This window comes from Lacerta agilis, chromosome 8 (genome assembly GCF_009819535.1).
Source record: "Lacerta agilis isolate rLacAgi1 chromosome 8, rLacAgi1.pri, whole genome shotgun sequence".
NCBI lineage: Eukaryota > Metazoa > Chordata > Lepidosauria > Squamata > Lacertidae > Lacerta > Lacerta agilis.
In genome coordinates, this window is record NC_046319.1 from 10,122,778 (window position 1) to 10,140,757 (window position 17,980).

Here is a 17,980-nt window from a genome sequence, read left to right on the forward strand (position 1 = left end):
CCTCAAAGGCATCAATTTACCCTTTGGGAGTTTCCCACAATCCTCTAAGAGGAAGGCGGGATGAAGATGATGGAGGTAAAGAGGGGGAGAGAAAGTGAGCCCCTACCACCACCCAGAGGGAAAGGAGCGCCAGGCTAGACCCCCACCCCTCTCTCCCACCCCACAGCAAGCCAATTCTCTCCCCCCACCTCCTCATCTCCCTGGGAGAGAGAATATTACATATAATTGCTGGACTGTCGCCTTTTTAAAACATCTAGGCTACTGGGTACCAGTTCCCTTTGTCTCCTTTGTGTGAGTGTGCATTTGTTTCTAGACCGAGCAAGCAGCTCCCCGGCACTGCTCCGGGGGCGCGCGCGCCTGACGACGTGAGCGCGCCTTCCCCTCTTTGCAATTCATAGAAATCCATGACTCCCCCTCCTAATCGTGTTTTCTCTCTCTCTCTCTCTCTCTCTCTCTCTCTCTCTCTCTCTCACACACACACACACACACACACACACACACACACAAACCACACCCCTCTCCCGAGCAAAGCATGCTCCTTCTCAGACACTGTTTCCCTCTAAGTCTGGGAGCTTTAGAGAAAGTCCTCCCAGATTTTTCCCTGCACCTCACTTTTTTTTAGAAGTGGGGGATACTCCTAAGCCCAACCCCTCTCTCCCCTCCCCTCTATTTGCCCCCTCCCTCCTGTTCAGCACTTCGGGTTTCAGGAGAAAGCAGCGCCGCGTTGGACCAGCCGAGCTGCCTCCCAGCGCTGACCTAGTAGGAAGCAGGTAAGCTCCGCACGCGCGCATCTACCGCGGCATCTGCGCGGCAGAGGAGGCTGGCAGCCTGGCGCTTGGTGGGAACTCTTTATCTCCCCAGACTTCCCTCCGAGCAAAAGATTTTTTTTATTTTTGAACAGGGGAAATATTTGGCGGGTGGATGCATTTCCTAACCTGTCCTTAGGTTATTTATTCTTAAAAAGGTGAGGGTTCTGGCATAGAATTTAAAAGAATGTTCGGATTATCTCCCCATAAACTAGTCATTTTAGACATGTGAGGAGTTGTTGGGGATTTTTAAAGCGATCGAGCGGTATATAAATTTTATGAAAGAAATGTATTCGTAAGTCGCTTTGAGTTTGGTGCCGGGAGCTCCACAAAAATAAATTAATGAATTATATTTGGGGCTTTTTGAGAAATATATTAATGAATTAATTAAAGAATTATATATGGGGCTTTTTGAGAAACCCAGAAGGTACCACGGAAGTGAGGTTATAAAAACCTATTTATCCGTATCAATTTTTTCCTTCCCCGCTCCCAATCCACGCTAAGATGTGTATCAAGGGCATGTCAATGGTGCAGGTGCTAGCCCTACTCAGAGTAGACAGAAATTAATGGGCATCGCTACCTTAGGTCCAACAGATCACTTGGAGGAGACCCACTGAAACGAATGGACCCAAGTTAGCCATCTCAATGAAGCTCAGTGAGTCTACTCTGAGTAGGAACTAACAGCCCCCGGAGGCAGAGGAAGTCTCCAGCTTCCCATTTGCACGTTATAATTCTAGCAGCTTAGATCCCTGTAGTTATCAGTTTGCTCTTGAGTCGCTCCACTTTTCATTTAATTTAAATTTGCCTTTTTCTGTGTTGGCTTCAAGCTGCACATATATGCTGTGTGGGGTGTGAACGAGGTTTTAATACACACTTCTTGTTATTGTGCAGCTCCCCGGGACGTGTGTGTATTTTAAAAAATGACAGGCAGTGAACAAATCTTGACATACAAAGTAACTTGCTGAGGTTTGCTTTAGATGGGGGGGGGGCTCGGGAGTTGGTGGGGATTAAGACCCTCATTACCAACAGTAGTCTTAAATTCATGGTTACAGGCTGGTTATCTTGGATCCTTCCATCACCAACCCATAATTTTATAAAGCAATTAAGGCACGAGGTGGAAGTTGTCTCCCTTCCTCCTTGGATTGTGGCAAAACACCTTCACCCACAAATCCCCAACCCTGGACACTTTTCAAGTCAAATAAAATGTAATAGCAAGGATCCTGTCTCTTTCTTTTGGAATAGCTCCACCCCCCCTTTGAACAGGGACACCCCATTTCCTTGGAGAACTGAGACAAAGACACATTTCAGAGCTTTGGCATGGGGGGGGTCTACTTCTCTCTCTCTCTCTCTCTCTGCTCACCTGAGCCAATTTGTCTCCAAGGGATAATTCTGGATCTCTGGAGTTTGTGCAAAAGGTTTCCTAGATTGAGCGTGGCTGCAGTTTGAAAGAGAGTAAAACGTGTATGTGTTTATGAAATGTTTCATGCTGCAGATGGGAACTTATAAAAGTGGCAATAGGTCAGTTTCAGAGGAGGGAAGTATTAGCGACCCCATATTCGGCAGATGCTGCCCCCCCCTTTTATGATACGAACATGAAGTGTCTGTCATACTTACCGAGAGTCTTGCCTCTTCCATTTAAGAGAGTCCTTTCATCACAGAATCTCCAGTTGAGACGGTTTGATTAGAAATATGATTCCATCTTTGTGGTGAGACTTTTTTTGGGGCTTGTTGGATTCTTTTTGGGTGGGGACTGGAGGAAAAGGGGCTATAAGGAGTAAAATTTTGCCCATTAAAACTCACATACATTTCAAAATCCAGAATATTACATGCACACAAACTTATCCAGTCAAAACCAATTATAAATATTGTCCTTGAACCCAGCACAGTTCACTTCTTTAATTGTTGACTTTTCTCTGCACAAAATAAAATATTGGGGGTGGGTGCTTAAAAATGCAAGACTATCCTAAACGGCTTTCTAATTTAATGTTGATGGGATTGTTTTAATTCTATTTGTTTGTTTGTTTGTTTCACTGAGTGTCCTGTGCATAGAGACAGCTGTCATTAAGCAGTACAAAATTGTCAAAATTATAAATTGAAAGGCATCGGGGAATCCCACACTTTGGACCTAAGCGTGAATCTTATTAGGATTTTAAAATGTATTTAAAAAAACAACTAAGATGCACCATTCAAAATTAATGTTCCCAATGTTTTGCCACAAGGGACATTTGAAATTCAAGAAGAAATGTCAATGGGGATTCCTTAGGTCAGGAACAGTACGATTTCAGGCTTGTCAGATCTACTCTAGTTTATATTGGGACTCCCAAAATCTACCAACCGGAGTTGGGCGCAAAAGACATACTCTTAATTTTAAAAATAAACAAATCAGAGCCTAGGGGTTTATTTTCAGGACTAAACTTGCAATTCTTTCAGACACAGACACCCTCCTAGTGAGCTGTCTTCATCTCAGCAGCCTAATTGAGGTGGGAAAAGTCATTTTCCTGTAGCTGTTAAAATGAGTGGGAGTCAGAAACCGATAGCAAAATCCACCAGAGATCTATCAGGAGATCTTGTGTTGGGCATACATCAGTCTCTCATGATATACTAAAAAGGGAGAGAGAAGAGAATCATGGTGATCCACTGGTGCGGATTAAATTTGCAAAGCAAGACAGCAGAGATTCTGGAATTCTTCATAGTTAAGGCTTAACGGATTACTGCTAAGGACTTGGTTCACACAGAATGCTTAACCATGGTTTATTAATTCATGGTTCAGAGTAGGTGCGGGGAATCTTGGGTTGGGTCCTCCAGATGTGGCTGAACTACAACTCCCATCAGCTTCAGCTAGCATGGCCAATGCCCGGGGATTATGAGAGTCAGGGCCAGCCCACTCATGAGACAAGGTGAGGCGACCGCCTCGGGTGGCAAGATCCAGCGAGGCAGAAAATTTGGCCTCTGGGGGCATTCCTCAGCTGAAAGCTGAGACATGATCCTTGGAGGTGAGATCTGCCCCGTCAATGCAGTCTCTACAGCGGTCTCTTGGCAAATAGGGGGCGCTACTGGTCTCCTCCCACCCTAGTTCCCAATATCGTTATTTACTCTCACCTTCGTCCTGATGCAGATTTTAATTATCTCCTTGGTCCTGACGTAGATCTTCGCTCACCACTTCTTCCCTGGCAGGGGTGGGTGGTTAGCCTCAGGTGCCAAAATGTCTTGGGACAGCCCTGGATATAGTTCAGCAACAGTCAAAGGACCAAAGGTTCCCTACCCATGGCCCATTGGCTTATCTGTGTTCTGCTGTGTGGTCATCTTCTTCTTTGGTGATTCCTCATAGCTGAGAAAGATTGTCTTCCATAAACACGGTTTTAAGAGTGAGTCCGTGACTGTGGAGGCCAATTCTGGATGCACACGTCCTTCCACAGTGGGGACATAGGTTTCTGGACAGGAGTTGATCACGGTGAGGGTTTGCCAAGCATGCCTTCCTCTTAGCACATTTCTCCCTTTCGTCCTGAGTTCAAGCATCTTCAAAGCCCACGACACCTTTGGTAGAGGCTGTTCTCCAATTGGAGCGCTCGCAGGACAATGTTTCCCAAATGTCGGTGTTTATACTACACTTCTTAAGATTTTCCTTGGGAGAGTCTTAAACCTCTATGGTTGACCACCAGCATTACGCTTTTCATTTGTGAGTTTGGAATAGAGTAGTTGCTTTGGAAGACGATAATCAGACACACAACATGACCAGTCCAATGAAGTTGATGTTGAAGAATCATTGCTGCGACACTGGTGATCTTTGCTTCTTCCAGTACACTGGCATTAGTACACTTTACTGGAAGTGTACCGTGTGGTCTAGGGGTGGTGAGCACCAAACATTTCAGAGCCCAGCCAGCCATACCAAACCAACTTTCCATTCTTTAACTCAGGCTTCCCCAACCTGGTGCCCTCCAGGACTTGGTGGACTCCAACTCCCATCAGGCCCAACCAGCACGACCAACGGGCAGGGCTGATGGGAGTTGCAGTACAGTAAGTCCTGGAGGGATGCAGCCTTCCCATTCTTGTCCTAGAGAGGGATGGGGAACCTCCAGATCAGGGCTGGCGTGTGCCATTTTGCCGCCTTGCCCTGCCCTGCTGCCCCGCCCCACCCAGTTTTGACTCTGTGTGCCGTTCCCCATCACTGTTCCCCACCTCCATTGTCATGATGTTGGTCAAGGCCAGCCCTGACATCAGATGTGAATCTGGTTTGAAGTCCATATCGTGATATCAGTTTCGTAATTTTTGACCTGGCAACATATTGCGAAGCGTGCTGTGCAAATGCGGGGGGACACACCAATGCTTCTTGATTCCTGCAGCCCTTCTTAACTCTGCCGGCTCAGCTCTTCCTCGCCTTCTGCAGGGGACCGCAAATCATAAGAGCAGACGCTGGCAAAAAATCACGATGCGGGGAAAACCATGAAGCCAGCATATGCCTCTTGAGAGCTCCATCTTTCTTTTAGACATACAGTGGTACTTTGGTTCCCGAACGGCTTAGTTGTTGAGCAAATCGACTCCTGAACACCACAAACATGGAAGTAAGTGTTCCAGTTTTCGAACATTTTTTGGAAGCCAAACATCCAACATGGCTTCCGCTTGAGTGCAGGGAGCTCCTGCAGCCAGTTGGAAGCCGCGCCTTGGTTTTCAAACGGTTTCGGGAGTCAAACAGACTCTCAGAACAGATTAAATTTGAGAACCCAGGTACCACTGTATTTTGGTATATCGTGATGGTTAACTGGTGATATATCACAATGTTGAAAACCGGATATCGCCCAGCCCTATTCCTAAGGGCCCCCCAGCCAACTGTTCCCCTTTGTAGGAGGAGGACAGAGCTTTCTGTGTGTTGTGTGATACAATCTGACCTGTGACCCCTAAGCTAGCCTGCTTGCCTTTGGGCATGGTGAAGGGTTTCGTTCCATTGCCAGGGTTGAGATAAGATTCAGGTACAAGGCTGATCATCTCCCATATATGGAGGGACTTCTTCACCCATTGCAACTTGCTCCCACAAGAGGCCGTGATGGCCATGAACGTGGATGGTTACAAAAGAGGACTGGACAAATTATTGGAGGACAATATGTCTACTAGCCACAATGGCTATGCTCGGTCTCCATGGGTGTCGCTATGGTATAAACCACTGAGCCTCTTGGGCTTGCCGATCAGAAGGTTGGTGGTTCGAATCCCCGCAATGGGGTGAGCTCCTGTTGCCCTGTCCCAGCTCCTGCTAACTTTGCAGTTCGAAAGCACACCAGTGCAAGTAGATAAATAGGTACAGCCGTGGCGGGAAGGTAAAAAGTGTTTCCATGTGCGCTGGTTTCTGTCACGGTGTCCTGTTGTGGCAGAAGCAGTTTAGTCCTGCTGGCCACATGACCTGGAAAGCTGTCTGCGGACAAACACCGGCTCCCTTGGCCTGAAAGTGAGATGAGCGCCGCAACCCCATAGTCACCTTTGACTCAACTTAACCATCCAGGGGCCCTTTACCTTTATCTTTACCTTACCATGGTCGGAGGTAGTAATGCTTCTGAATACCAGTTGCTGAAACCCACAGGAAGGGAGAGGACTGTTGTGCTTGGGTCTTGCTTGTGGGTTTCCCATCGGGGCATGCTGAGAACAGGATGCTGTACTAGGTGAGCCAGTGCCCTGATCCAGCAGCCTCTTCTTAGCTTCTAAAATCACATTCCCTCCCCCACCTGGGAACCATAGTTTGTTCAAGTTCTGTGCATTGTAGCTCTGTGGAGGGGGGTGGGTAAAGTATGTTTCCAAGCACAATTCCAAGTGTTGGTGCTGACCTTGAAAGCCCTAAACATCCTCGGCCCAGTATACCTGAAGGAGCGTCTCCACCCCCATCGTTCAGCCAGGACACTGAAGTCCAGTTCGAGGGCCTTCCGACTGTTTCCTCCCTGTGATAAGTGAGGTTACAGGGAACCAGACAGAGGGCCTTTTTGGCAGTGGCGCCCGCCCTGTGGAACCCCCTCCCCTCAGATGTCAAAGAAATAAACAACTACCTGACTTCTAGAAGATAGCTGAAGACAGCCCCACTTACAGGTAGGTAGCCGTGTTGGTCTGCCATAGTAAAAAAAAAAAAAAAAAATCCTTCCAGTAGCACCTTAGAGACCAACTACTGTAAGTTTGTTCTTGGTATGAGCTTTCATGTGCATGCACACAAAAGCTCATACCAAGAACAAACTTAGTTGGTCTCTAAGGTGCTACTGGAAGGAATTTTTTTATTTTATTTTGTTTTGAAGACTGCCCTGTTTAGGGAAGTTTTTAATGTTTGATGTTTTATCATGTTTTTAATATTCTGTTGGGAGCTGCCTAGAGTGGCTGGGGAAACCCGGCTAGATGGGCGGGGTATAAATTGTTGTTGTTGTTTGTTTGTTTGTTTGTTTGTTGTTCCCATAATTCCTTTTCTGGGAGCGGAATGCTGAGTCTGCTTTTCTGCACCCAAGAATAATGTGCAAAGGCAGCCCCAGAATGCTTTAATGTGCAGATGGAGGCCATTAATCAACAGCATCTTCCTGCCATAGAAGAGCGGCCCTGCTTACAGGGGTGGCTTGGGGGTGCCTTGCAATAATGTATTGCGGCACCCCAGTTGTTGTGTTGTGCCTGGGTCCTGCTTGAAAGTTTCCTGCAGGCACCTGGTTGGCCTCTGTGAGAACAGGATGCTGGATTCGATGGGCCATTGGCCTGATCCAACAGGCTCCTCTTATGCTCTCAAATCATATTCCTTCTCCCACCTGGGAACTGTAGTTTATTTAGTGTGCTGCACATGTAGTTCTGTAAGGGATAATCTACAGCTCCCAGGATTCACTTTTGGGTGTTTGGGTGTTCTTTTAATGTGTGGTGTGTAATGCAGCCCCAAACGGAAGTTGCAGAAGAGCAAATGATAAATGGCCCCACCCTGACACTGGCACGCCAAATACATGTGGATAATACAGATCTATTAAAATGAGAAAACGGGCATGATTGCAGGCAACCCAGCCTCTTGGATTCCCGCATTTGCATGTTATCTCATTTGAATTGATTTGCATGATCCACGTGAGTTCAGCTTGTTACTTTCTATTTTTTCTTTTTCAATAAAAATTTATTAAATTTTTAAAACAACAAGCATAAAATACAACAAAACAATACATAACACTACAAAACTACAAAAAATACAAAAAATAACAAAATTAAACACAAAAATACAAAAATCTTGACAAACACTTATTAAACTATCCTTATCATGTTCCTCACATTGTTTAGGGACCTCCTCACATCCTCTCTTCCGCGTTCATTTCTAAGCTTCTTTAGTGATTTCATAACATTACAAAATCATCATTCTCATCATTCTCATCTAATCTATATCCTTATAAACCTTGTATAATCATCATTCTCTTCTATTCTTAATCTTTTTAAAAATAAACATAACATAATACTATCTACTTCTTATATATCTTAACCTAACTAATTACATAACTGTAGCCTTATATATCCTCTGATTTCAGCTTGTTACTTTCATTGCATTTCGAGCAGAATCTACCCACGATCTTGCTCTTCAGAAGAAGTTGTCATATCGAAGTCACTTTGTCTCTCCAGTGGGTTGATATTAAATTCCAAAGCCAGCTTGACTTTTCTTTTCGTCTCTGTACTGTATATAGACTTGGTCAGGGAACTCTGGCCACAGCAGTTCAGCAACTGGTGACTTCAAGACTGGACTACTACAGTGTAGTATTTATGGGGCTTCCTTTTTGCATTTGACTGGGAAACTGCAGTTGGTGCAGAATGTGGCAGCCCAGTTGCTGACAGGAGTGAGGCTCTTTCAGCTCAGAGATATGCACTCGGCCAAGTTCAAGGTCTTACTATTAGTATACAAAGCCCTTAACATATTGGGGCTGGTTGACTTGCATGCATTGCCCTATACCAGGCATGTCCAACAGGTAGATCGTGATCTACTGGTAGATCACTGGACATCTGCAGTAGATCACTGGTAGATCATTGGTTCCCCCCAAAGTAGCTGAACATCTGTGGCTCCCCTAAAAAAACCTCAACATTTTACCTACTCCCTGAAAAAACTCAACCACTTTGACCTGAACCCCCCCCCCATGGGTCTTCCTCCTTCCTAATAAAAGCTCAACAACTTTGACCTAAACCTCAAAATTGGGGGTAGATCACTGCCAGTTTTTAACTCTGTGAGTAGATCGCAGTCTCTTGGGAGTTGGCCACCCCTGCCCTATACTGTATGTGTTGCCCACTCGGCCACTTTGATTTGCAGTACTGGAACTCTTACAGGTGCCACATAATACTCATTCAGTATTTCAGTGTGGCAACTGTGGAACTCCCTGCCTGTTGACACCAGGCAGACACCTTTGCTGTATGCTTAAAACATTTCCCTTTAGGAACACCTACCCAGACACATAGATGCAAATGTGTTTTTCTTTTCTTTTTCACTGCTGGTTTTAATTAATTTTTTAAAACTAGTATTTTTACTAGATAATTTTTGTATTCCTTGAAAACCGCTTGGAGGTGATATCAATCGCATGAAGTAAAAAGTAAAATATAAAAATAAACATGGGCGTGGCCAGGGGTTTTGTTTGGGGGGCAGGCTTTTGTTAGGGGGGCAGAATCGACGTGATTGGCAAGTTAAGTATTTCTATTGTTTCCCCCCTGCCCCTCCCTTGGCTACGCCTATGAAAATAAACACAAAAATAAAAACAAGAAAGGTTGTACCCAAATGAGTCCTCCTCGGTAGACCTGCTGAGATTAATGGACCAAAGTCTATCATGTTCTACTTGTCTAACCCTGGAAACAATCCAGCTCTTGTTTTACCCAGCTGAACATATCTGTGCACATCTTAGGGTACGTATATACCCGAGTATAAGCCGACCCGAATATAAACCGAGGCACCTAATTTTCCCACAAAAACCTGGGAAAGCTTATTGACTCGAGTATAAGCCGGTTCACCTTTGCCGCTGTGGAGGAGGAGGAGGAACGAGCAGCCCGAAAGCAGCCCTTTGGGCTGCTCCTTCCTCTTCCTCCTTTGCCAAGTTTGATTTATGTGAGCAGTTCAGGAATGAAACAAGCTGCCTGGGGAGAGTAAAGAACCGCTGTTCTTGTACGCTTCTTAAGGAATGGTTGACTGGGGAGAGTGGGTGGCGGCACGAGCGGAGAGAAAGGGCTTCTTTCTCGCCACCCCCACCGCCCGCCTCACTCGAGTATAAGCCAAGGGCAGCTTTTTCAGCACCAAAAATGTGCTGAAAAACTAGGCTTATACTCAAGTATATAAGTACCTTTTCCCAACCTAGTAAAGGTAAAGGGACCCCTGACCATTAGGTCCAGTCGTTTCCAACTCTGGGGTTGCGGCGCTCATCTCGCGTTACTGGCCGAGGGAACTGGTGTACAGTCATGTGGCCAGCATGACTAAGCCGCTTCAGGCGAACCAGAGCAGCGCACGGAAACGCCGTTTACCTTCCCGCCGGAGCGGTCCCTATTTATCTACTTGCACTTTGACGTGCTTTTGAACTGCTAGGTGGGCAGGAGCTGGGATCGAGCAACAGTACCTCACCCTGCCGCAGGGATTCGAACCGCCAACCTTCTGATCAGCAAGCCCTAGGCTCTGTGGTTTAAACCACAGTGCCACCCGCGTCCCATTTTTTCCAACCTAGGTACCGGTATATACCTGTATACCCTACTCAGAAACAGCAGCATTCCTTTATGTGGACTTAAAATAAAATACTATAGTCAAATGAAATCACAGGTAGGATTCGAGATAAAAGCAGCGGAAGGAGGAGGATAAAATAACTGTAATAGATCAAGATATAATGCAGTAGAAAAGGTTTCAGTAAAAACTGCAGAGGTGGGGGTGGAAAGTCAATTTATGGAACCAATGGGTATGAATATTATTGTGAAAATGCTTGAAAAAATTAATTAAAATTTTTTGCAAGCAAAAGAGAAAGAAATGGCAGTGTTAAGTTGTATGCGAAGAGTTGGAATGGAATGGAATGAAATAAACATAAGACGAAAGGAGAATCATGACCAGATTGGAAGGAATAGCCACCCAGAGGGGCTGGGGAAACCTAGCCAGATGGACGGGGTATGTATGTATGTATGTATGTATGAATAAATAAATAAATAAATAATAGGTAGGCCACTGTGAGAACAGGACGCTAGCCTGGACTAGATGGGCGATGGGCCTGACCCAGCCGCGTCCGTCTTCTGTTCTTGAAAGGGAAGTTGGGGGAGGGAGGAGGCCCACCAAGTTGGAAAGGATACGCGCTTGTCCGGAGTCCTTGGTGGGCCGTTTCGTGAAGAACGAATTGCCGGAGTTGGCAAGGAATTTAAAAGACAGAGAGGCTGGTTTGAAGCAAAGGGGGCGACCTCGGCTTTCAGAGCGGGCTGAATGCGCAGGAAACGGTCGGGGGTGGGATATAATAGACCAGTCCCCAGAAAAGAAGAAGAAGAAGAGGGGGTTTCCAATGGATCCTTAGGGGGCGCTTTTCTTCTCTCCTCTTGGGAAGTTTGCAAAGCGAGCGGACTGGGGGCGCCGAGGCCTCGCGCGCTCGGCGGGGTCCCGGGAGCTGTCCAAGCATGTCCCGTCTCTCCCAGGCCCGGGCGCGCAGCGAGCAGATGGAGACCGGCGCAGCGGGGCAGGCTCGCCGTATTGAGCCCGGCACAATGGGGCCCCGTCTCGCCTGCTCTTGCCGGCTTCCAGCAGGAACCTCCTCGCCGCCCGGCTGCTGGTGCGCGCGGGCTCCCGACGGGCGCTTCCGAGACGCTCGTCCATCATCCGGCGCGCCCCTGCCAAGTCCCATTGACGCGCCCGGAGTTTTTGGCACGGACGGCGCGGCCGCTGGTGGCGCATTGGGGCTCGCTTCGGACGCGCAATGGGGGGACCCGGGGGACTGGGCGGGGGGAGGGAGGGAGGTGGGCTCCTTCCTCTCATCAATTTGGAAAATATAAAAATGGGGAGGGGGCGCGCGTCTTTTCAGCACAATCTCTGGCTCTTTCTCTCGACGCCCTTTCAAATGCGCTTCCCCAAGGACGCGCGCAAGCTTCCCTAGCCCGGGCGCCGTGGAGACAGCGCAGCCAGCACGACGCCGCACCTGTTCCTCCGGCCCGGCGAAAATGCCAACGCGCTTGATGGATTGCCAAGCGGCTTTGTGCAAATATATATACGCCACAGTGGGACTTTTTTAAGAGGGGAGGGGAGGATAATAAGTCTTGGCTGGTGCAACTGGCCCCGTTTTAACCAGGCTTAGTTCTTTGATGATCCGGCTTGGGGCGGAAAGGGCGGGTGGACTCAGCGGTTGTACTATTCATTATTACGTTTTGTTTGTGGGTGGTGGTAAGAGTTTTTTATTTTTCGTTTTGGAATGTATACAGATCCGAGAGAACGGCTGTAAGGACAGCTGAAAATTAAAAGACGAGAAGCCAAAGTATTGTATAAAATAGTGGCTGGATATCTCAGTTGGTGCTGAGAACGCCAAGGCTGCAGGTTCGATCCCCGTATGGGGCAGCTGCTTATTCTTGCATTGCAGGGGTTGGACTAGATGATCCTTAGGGTCCCCTTCCAGCTTTACAATTCTGTGATTCAAGAATTCTATGATTAAGCAGTTTCACGTGGGCTAAAGTAACAAAAGTCCAAGGAAAGACTATCGGTGTATTGTAGAGCTCCAGATTTGCCACAGGCTTGGGACGCTTCATAGGGACGCGGGTGGCGCTGTGGGTTAAACCACAGAGCCTAGGGCTTGCTGATCAGAAGGTCGGCGATTCGAATCCCCACGACGGGGTGAGCTCCTGTTGCTCGGTCCCAGCTCCTGCCCACCTAGCAGTTCGAAAGCACGTCAAAGTGCAAGTAGATAAATAGGTACCGCTCCGGTGGGAAGGTAAACGGCGTTTCCGTGCGCTGCTCTGGTTCACCAGAAGCGGCTTTGTCATGCTGGCCACATGACTCAGAAGTTGTACGCTGGCTCCCTCGGCCAATAAAGCGAGATGAGCGCCGCAACCCAAGAGTCGGACACGACTGGACCTAATGGTCAGGGGTCCCTTTACCTTTACCTTTACCTGGGACGTTTCATAATGATGGTTCTGTTGTATGTGTAAGAAAAGGAGCCAAATCATATTAAAAGTGTCTGGAGGGTCTAGCGCTTGTCGAAATCTCAAATTAGGCATAATTTCCCCAATTATAGATGAATTCTAAAACATTTTCTTGTTTTCTGATCTGGCTTGAGAAAAGAGCAGGTGAATTTAGAGATTACATTATGATTGGAATTAATGATAATTAGTATTAGTACTAAAGGGACGTCTCCACACCCATCGTTCAGCCCGGACACTGAGGTCCAGCTCCGAGGGCCTTCTCGTGGTTCCCTCGCTGCAAGAAGTGAAGTTACAGGGAACCAGGCACAGGGCTTTCTCAGCAGTGGCACCCTCCCTGAGGAAAGTCCTCTCATCAGATTCATCAAAGAGAGAAACAAATATTTGACTTTTACAAGACATCTGAAGACAGCCCTGTACAGGGAAGCTTTTAATGTTTGGTGTTTTATTATATTTTTATATGTGTTGGAAACTGCCCAGAGTGGCTGGGGCAACCCAACAAGATGGGCAGGGTATAAATAATAAAATAATTCCTAATAAATTTTTATCTGCCGTTTACCTTTCCGCCGCAGCGGTACTTGTTTATTCTACTTGCACTGGCGTGCTTTTGAACTGCTAGGTTGGCAGGAGCTGGGACAGAGCAATGGGAAGTCACCCCAACGCAGGGATTCGAACCGCCGACCTTCTGATCCACAAGCCCAAGAGGCTCAGTGGAAAATGGAGTTTCCGTGCGCTCTGGTTTCTGTCACAGTATTCTGTTGCGCCAGAAGCGGTTTAGTCATGCTGGCCACATGACTCGGAAAGCTGTCTGTGGACAAACGCTGGATCGCTCAGCCTGAAAGCGAGAAGAAGAAGAGGAGTTTGGATTTGATATTCCACTTTTCACTACCCGAAGGAGTCTCAAAGTGGCTCACATTCTCCTTTCCCTTCCTCCCCCACAACAAACACTCTGTGAGGTGAGTGGGGCTGAAAGACTTCAAAGAAGTGTGACTAGCCCAAGGTCACCCAGCAGCTGCATGTGGAGGAGCGGAGACACGAACCCGGTTCACCAGATTACAAGTCTACCGCTCTTAACCACTACACCACACTGGCGCTGCAACCCCATAGTCACCTTTGACTGGACTTAACCGGCCAGGGGTCCTTTACCTTCTTACCTTTTTTACCTGCACTTCACCAAAACGTCCTGGGCCAGCTTACAACAATGTAACTTTCAGAATTAGAAACAGGTAAGGTGTGACATAACTGAGCTGTAGTTGGTTCAGGGAGCCGTGGACCCAGAAAAGTTGAAAAATCTCTTCTCTAGGAGGTGTCGAAACCGGACTGGCAAGGGGTGTGGCCTGGAGTGAAGAGGGGCCAAGTAGTTCGGCCTGGTGGGCCAAATCTGCCCCTGCACCAGCCCCTGCTGCAATTCCACCAAAGTTCTCTGCTGCAAGCATGTGAGATGATCAGGGGAGAGAATGGCAGGGAGCCAGCCGCTGTGATCGCCCATCACAGAATCTAATTCTTCCTTCGGATATATCTTTGTAGAAAAGGAGCTTTGTGGAAGAATGTGCAGGGTGTGTGTGTGTGCTGATACAACTTGTTTCTTGCTGTTGATAATGTTCCTCTGTTTCCTTGGCCTTGGTGAAGTAACAGATGCCAATCTGGTTTCCGTCATTTCCGATTCTTTTTTTCCTTTTTTTTTACACGTCGCTTCTGGTGGAGGAGAAATCCTGGAACATTTACTTGGCTGCCGTTAATATGGTGGCTGACAACGGGGTGTTTGATGCCCCCCCCCCCAATTTCCTTTCAGGGCAGGCAATGCTTCCGTTGTGATCTGTCAATTTTCACTGAAAAACACCAGCCGAGGGAAATTGCAACTTGGCTGGTCGCCTATGGTGCACTAGAATGCCTCTCTAGGCGACCAGGCGGGAGAAAAATCACCATCAAATACAGGAACGAAAAACCACCAGAAGTACCACAGAGGCTAACATTTTTTAAAAAATAGGCCTGGGAGGACAGAAAAGTCTTAAAACTGGCAGTGCTCGTGTCTCCGTGGGCTCTGCTAGGTGGGGCATTCCATAGCTAGGGATGCCGCCACCAGAAACTCGCTTTGGACTTCAGAGTGATGGAGAACACAGAGAAAGGCCTCCTTAAGGTTCAGGTAGGTACATAGGCTTGACTACTGCAATATGTTCTGTGTGGGGCTGCCCTTGGACTTAGACAGGAAGCCCCAGCTTGTGCAAAATTCTGTAGTCAGACTGTTGATGGGGATAAGCCAGGTATAGGCAAACTCGGCCCTCCAGATGTTTTGAGACTACAATTCCCATCATCCCTGACCACCGGTCCTGTTAGCTAGGGATGATTGGAATTGTAGTCCCAAAACATCTGGAGGGCCGAGTTTGCCTGGGATAAGCTATTGAGAGCACATAACTCCAGTGCTCCAAAGCTAATGCTGGCATGACCCATAAAGGATTCAAATCTCATATTATTAGGAATGCTTTGTTCCAGGTTTGGTTGAGAAACAAAGATCTGTTAGAAAGGAAAACACCCTGGTGGATATCACCTCTAGAAGCTAAAGCTCATAAAAGAACAAATATGGAAGGTAATTGGCCAAGATATATTGACATTTTGGTTCAAGAAGGAGAAAGTCATAAACTGAAATCATAGGATCAGTTGAAAGGGAAAGTAAAAGACTTCTGGGAGAAGATATACAATGAGTTGAAAAAGCTGTTGAAAAACACATTTAGTAAAAAAACCAGAAGCCTTTTTACTGGGTATTTTAAACCACGAAATCCCAAGAGAAGATAGAACAGTCTTTATGTATGCCACAACAGCAGCAAGAATCTTATTAGCTAAAAACTGGAAGACAGAGGAACTACCAGCGATTGAAGAATGGCAGATGAAAATGATGGACTATATGGAGCTCGCCGAACTGACCAGCAAACTCCGAGACCAGAGGGATGAAACGGTGGAGAAAGACTGGAATAAATTTAAAGTATATTTAAAGAATTATGCTAAGATTTGTATTTAAAACAACCAGGAAGAAATAGATAGGCAGCAGATATGGAAGTTAGATAAGACGTAGTTATAGATGTTATCTATAACTACTAGTAATGTGAAACCATTAAAAACTAAGAGAAAGTTGTTTTTTGTATTAACATTAGATTATAAAAAGTTAAAGAAATTACTAAAGATAATTTACAAGGAAAGCAGACGGAGAGGGCGTGAGGAAGTCAATATACAATGCTATAAAAGAGGGTTAGATAGATATAATTAATTGTTTTTATTAATCTTTTTGTTGTGTATTTTGTTGTAATGTTTTTTTGTTGTATGTGTTGTTTGTTTGTGGTTTTTTTAAATCAATAAATTTTTTGGAAAAAAACAAAAACAAAGCTAATGCTGGCATTAATTTATGAGGCCCTTAACAACTTATATCCCTGCCCTATCACTGAAATCCTGGGGGAAGTTACAGGCAGTCCCACATGGCTCTGTTGCATGGGAGCCAGTGTGGTGTAGTGGTTAAGAGCGGCAGACTCGTAATTTGGGGAACCGGGTTCGTGTCTCCACTCCTCCACATGCAGCTGCTGGGTGACCTTGGGCTAGTCACACTTCTCTGAAGTCTCTCAGCCCCACTCACCTCACAGAGTGTTTGTTGTGGGGGAGGAAGGGAAAGAAGAAGAAGAAGAAGAGTTTGGATGTGATATCCCGCTTTTCACTACCCGAAGGAGTCTCAAAGCGGCTAACATTCTCCTGTTATTATGTTAGCCGATTTGAGACTCCTTCGGGTAGTGATAAAGTGGGATATCAAATCCAAACACTTCTTCTTCTTCTTCTTACGACCAGAAGCTGGGCATTCAGTGTTGTATGCCCAAAGCCTGCGGAACTCCCACCCCCATGAGATCAGGCAGGCAATTTCCTAGCTGCACATCGGGCATACAGCAAAGACTTTTGTATTCCAGTAGGTGTTTGAAGGTAAATTTCAGGTTTCAGTTTGTTTCATGGTGATCTTATTGTGTTACTTTGTATGGTTTGTCAGATGCACACTGCTAACAAATGCTAATAATGAAGCAGAATATCAACGCCGTAAGTGAGTAAATAGCAGCGGAGGGATTCTGTTAAGTTTGAACCCTTCTCCCTGAAATACTAGATTTCTAAATGTGAGGCATTTACATTAGATTTTTAAGTGCAAGGCATTTATACTAGATTTCAAAATGCAAGGCATTTATACTAGATTTCAAAATGCAAGGCATCTATGCTAGCTTTCTAAATGCAAGGCATTTATGCTAGATTTCTAAATGCAAGGCATTTATGCTAGATTTCTAAATGCAAGGCATTTATGTTAGATTTCTAAATGCAAGGCATTCGCCATAATTTGGAGGCTCGTTCCATCAATGTGAAGGCGGACACAGTCCAGGCGCAGGTTGATTATTGCTAGGCTTTCGACTTTGGGAAGGCCGGGGATTTTCCCTCCAGAGTTTTATTTTTTGCTCCAAGGTCGGGTGTGTGAGTGACAAGTCGGGTGGCCATCTGCTCTCCATCTGCTTCAGCATCTTCAACTTCCTGATTTTTTTCCACCAAAGGCAAGCCAGCTGTGTGGCGCAGGCAGGCCGGGAGTGCCAACCAGGTCTGGCAGGACAACCCTGGCGTGGCACGGCGCAACAGCTGGCGTGCGGCAATGCATATTATTGGAAGGCACCCCTGCACACATAGGGTCGCTCTTCTATGACAGGGAGACACTGGGTTGATTAATGGCCTTCATTTGCACATGAAAGCATTCTGGGGCTCCCTTTGCATGGGCTTCTTGGGTGCAGGAAAACAGACTCAGCATTCAAAATGTGTGTTTGTGTGTCCCATTTTTTCCTACCAGGAAAAGAATCACGGGAACTGTAGTTTACACAAGACAGAGTTGAAATGCATAGAATGCTAAACAAACTACAGTTCCCAGGTGGGGGAAGGAATGTGATATTAGAAGCTAAGAAGAGGCTGCTGGATCAGGCCAATGGCTCACCTAGTCCAGCATCCTGTTCTCAGCGTGGTCTGATGGAAAAGCCACACGCAAGACCTGAGCACTATAATAATAATAATAATAATAATAATAATAA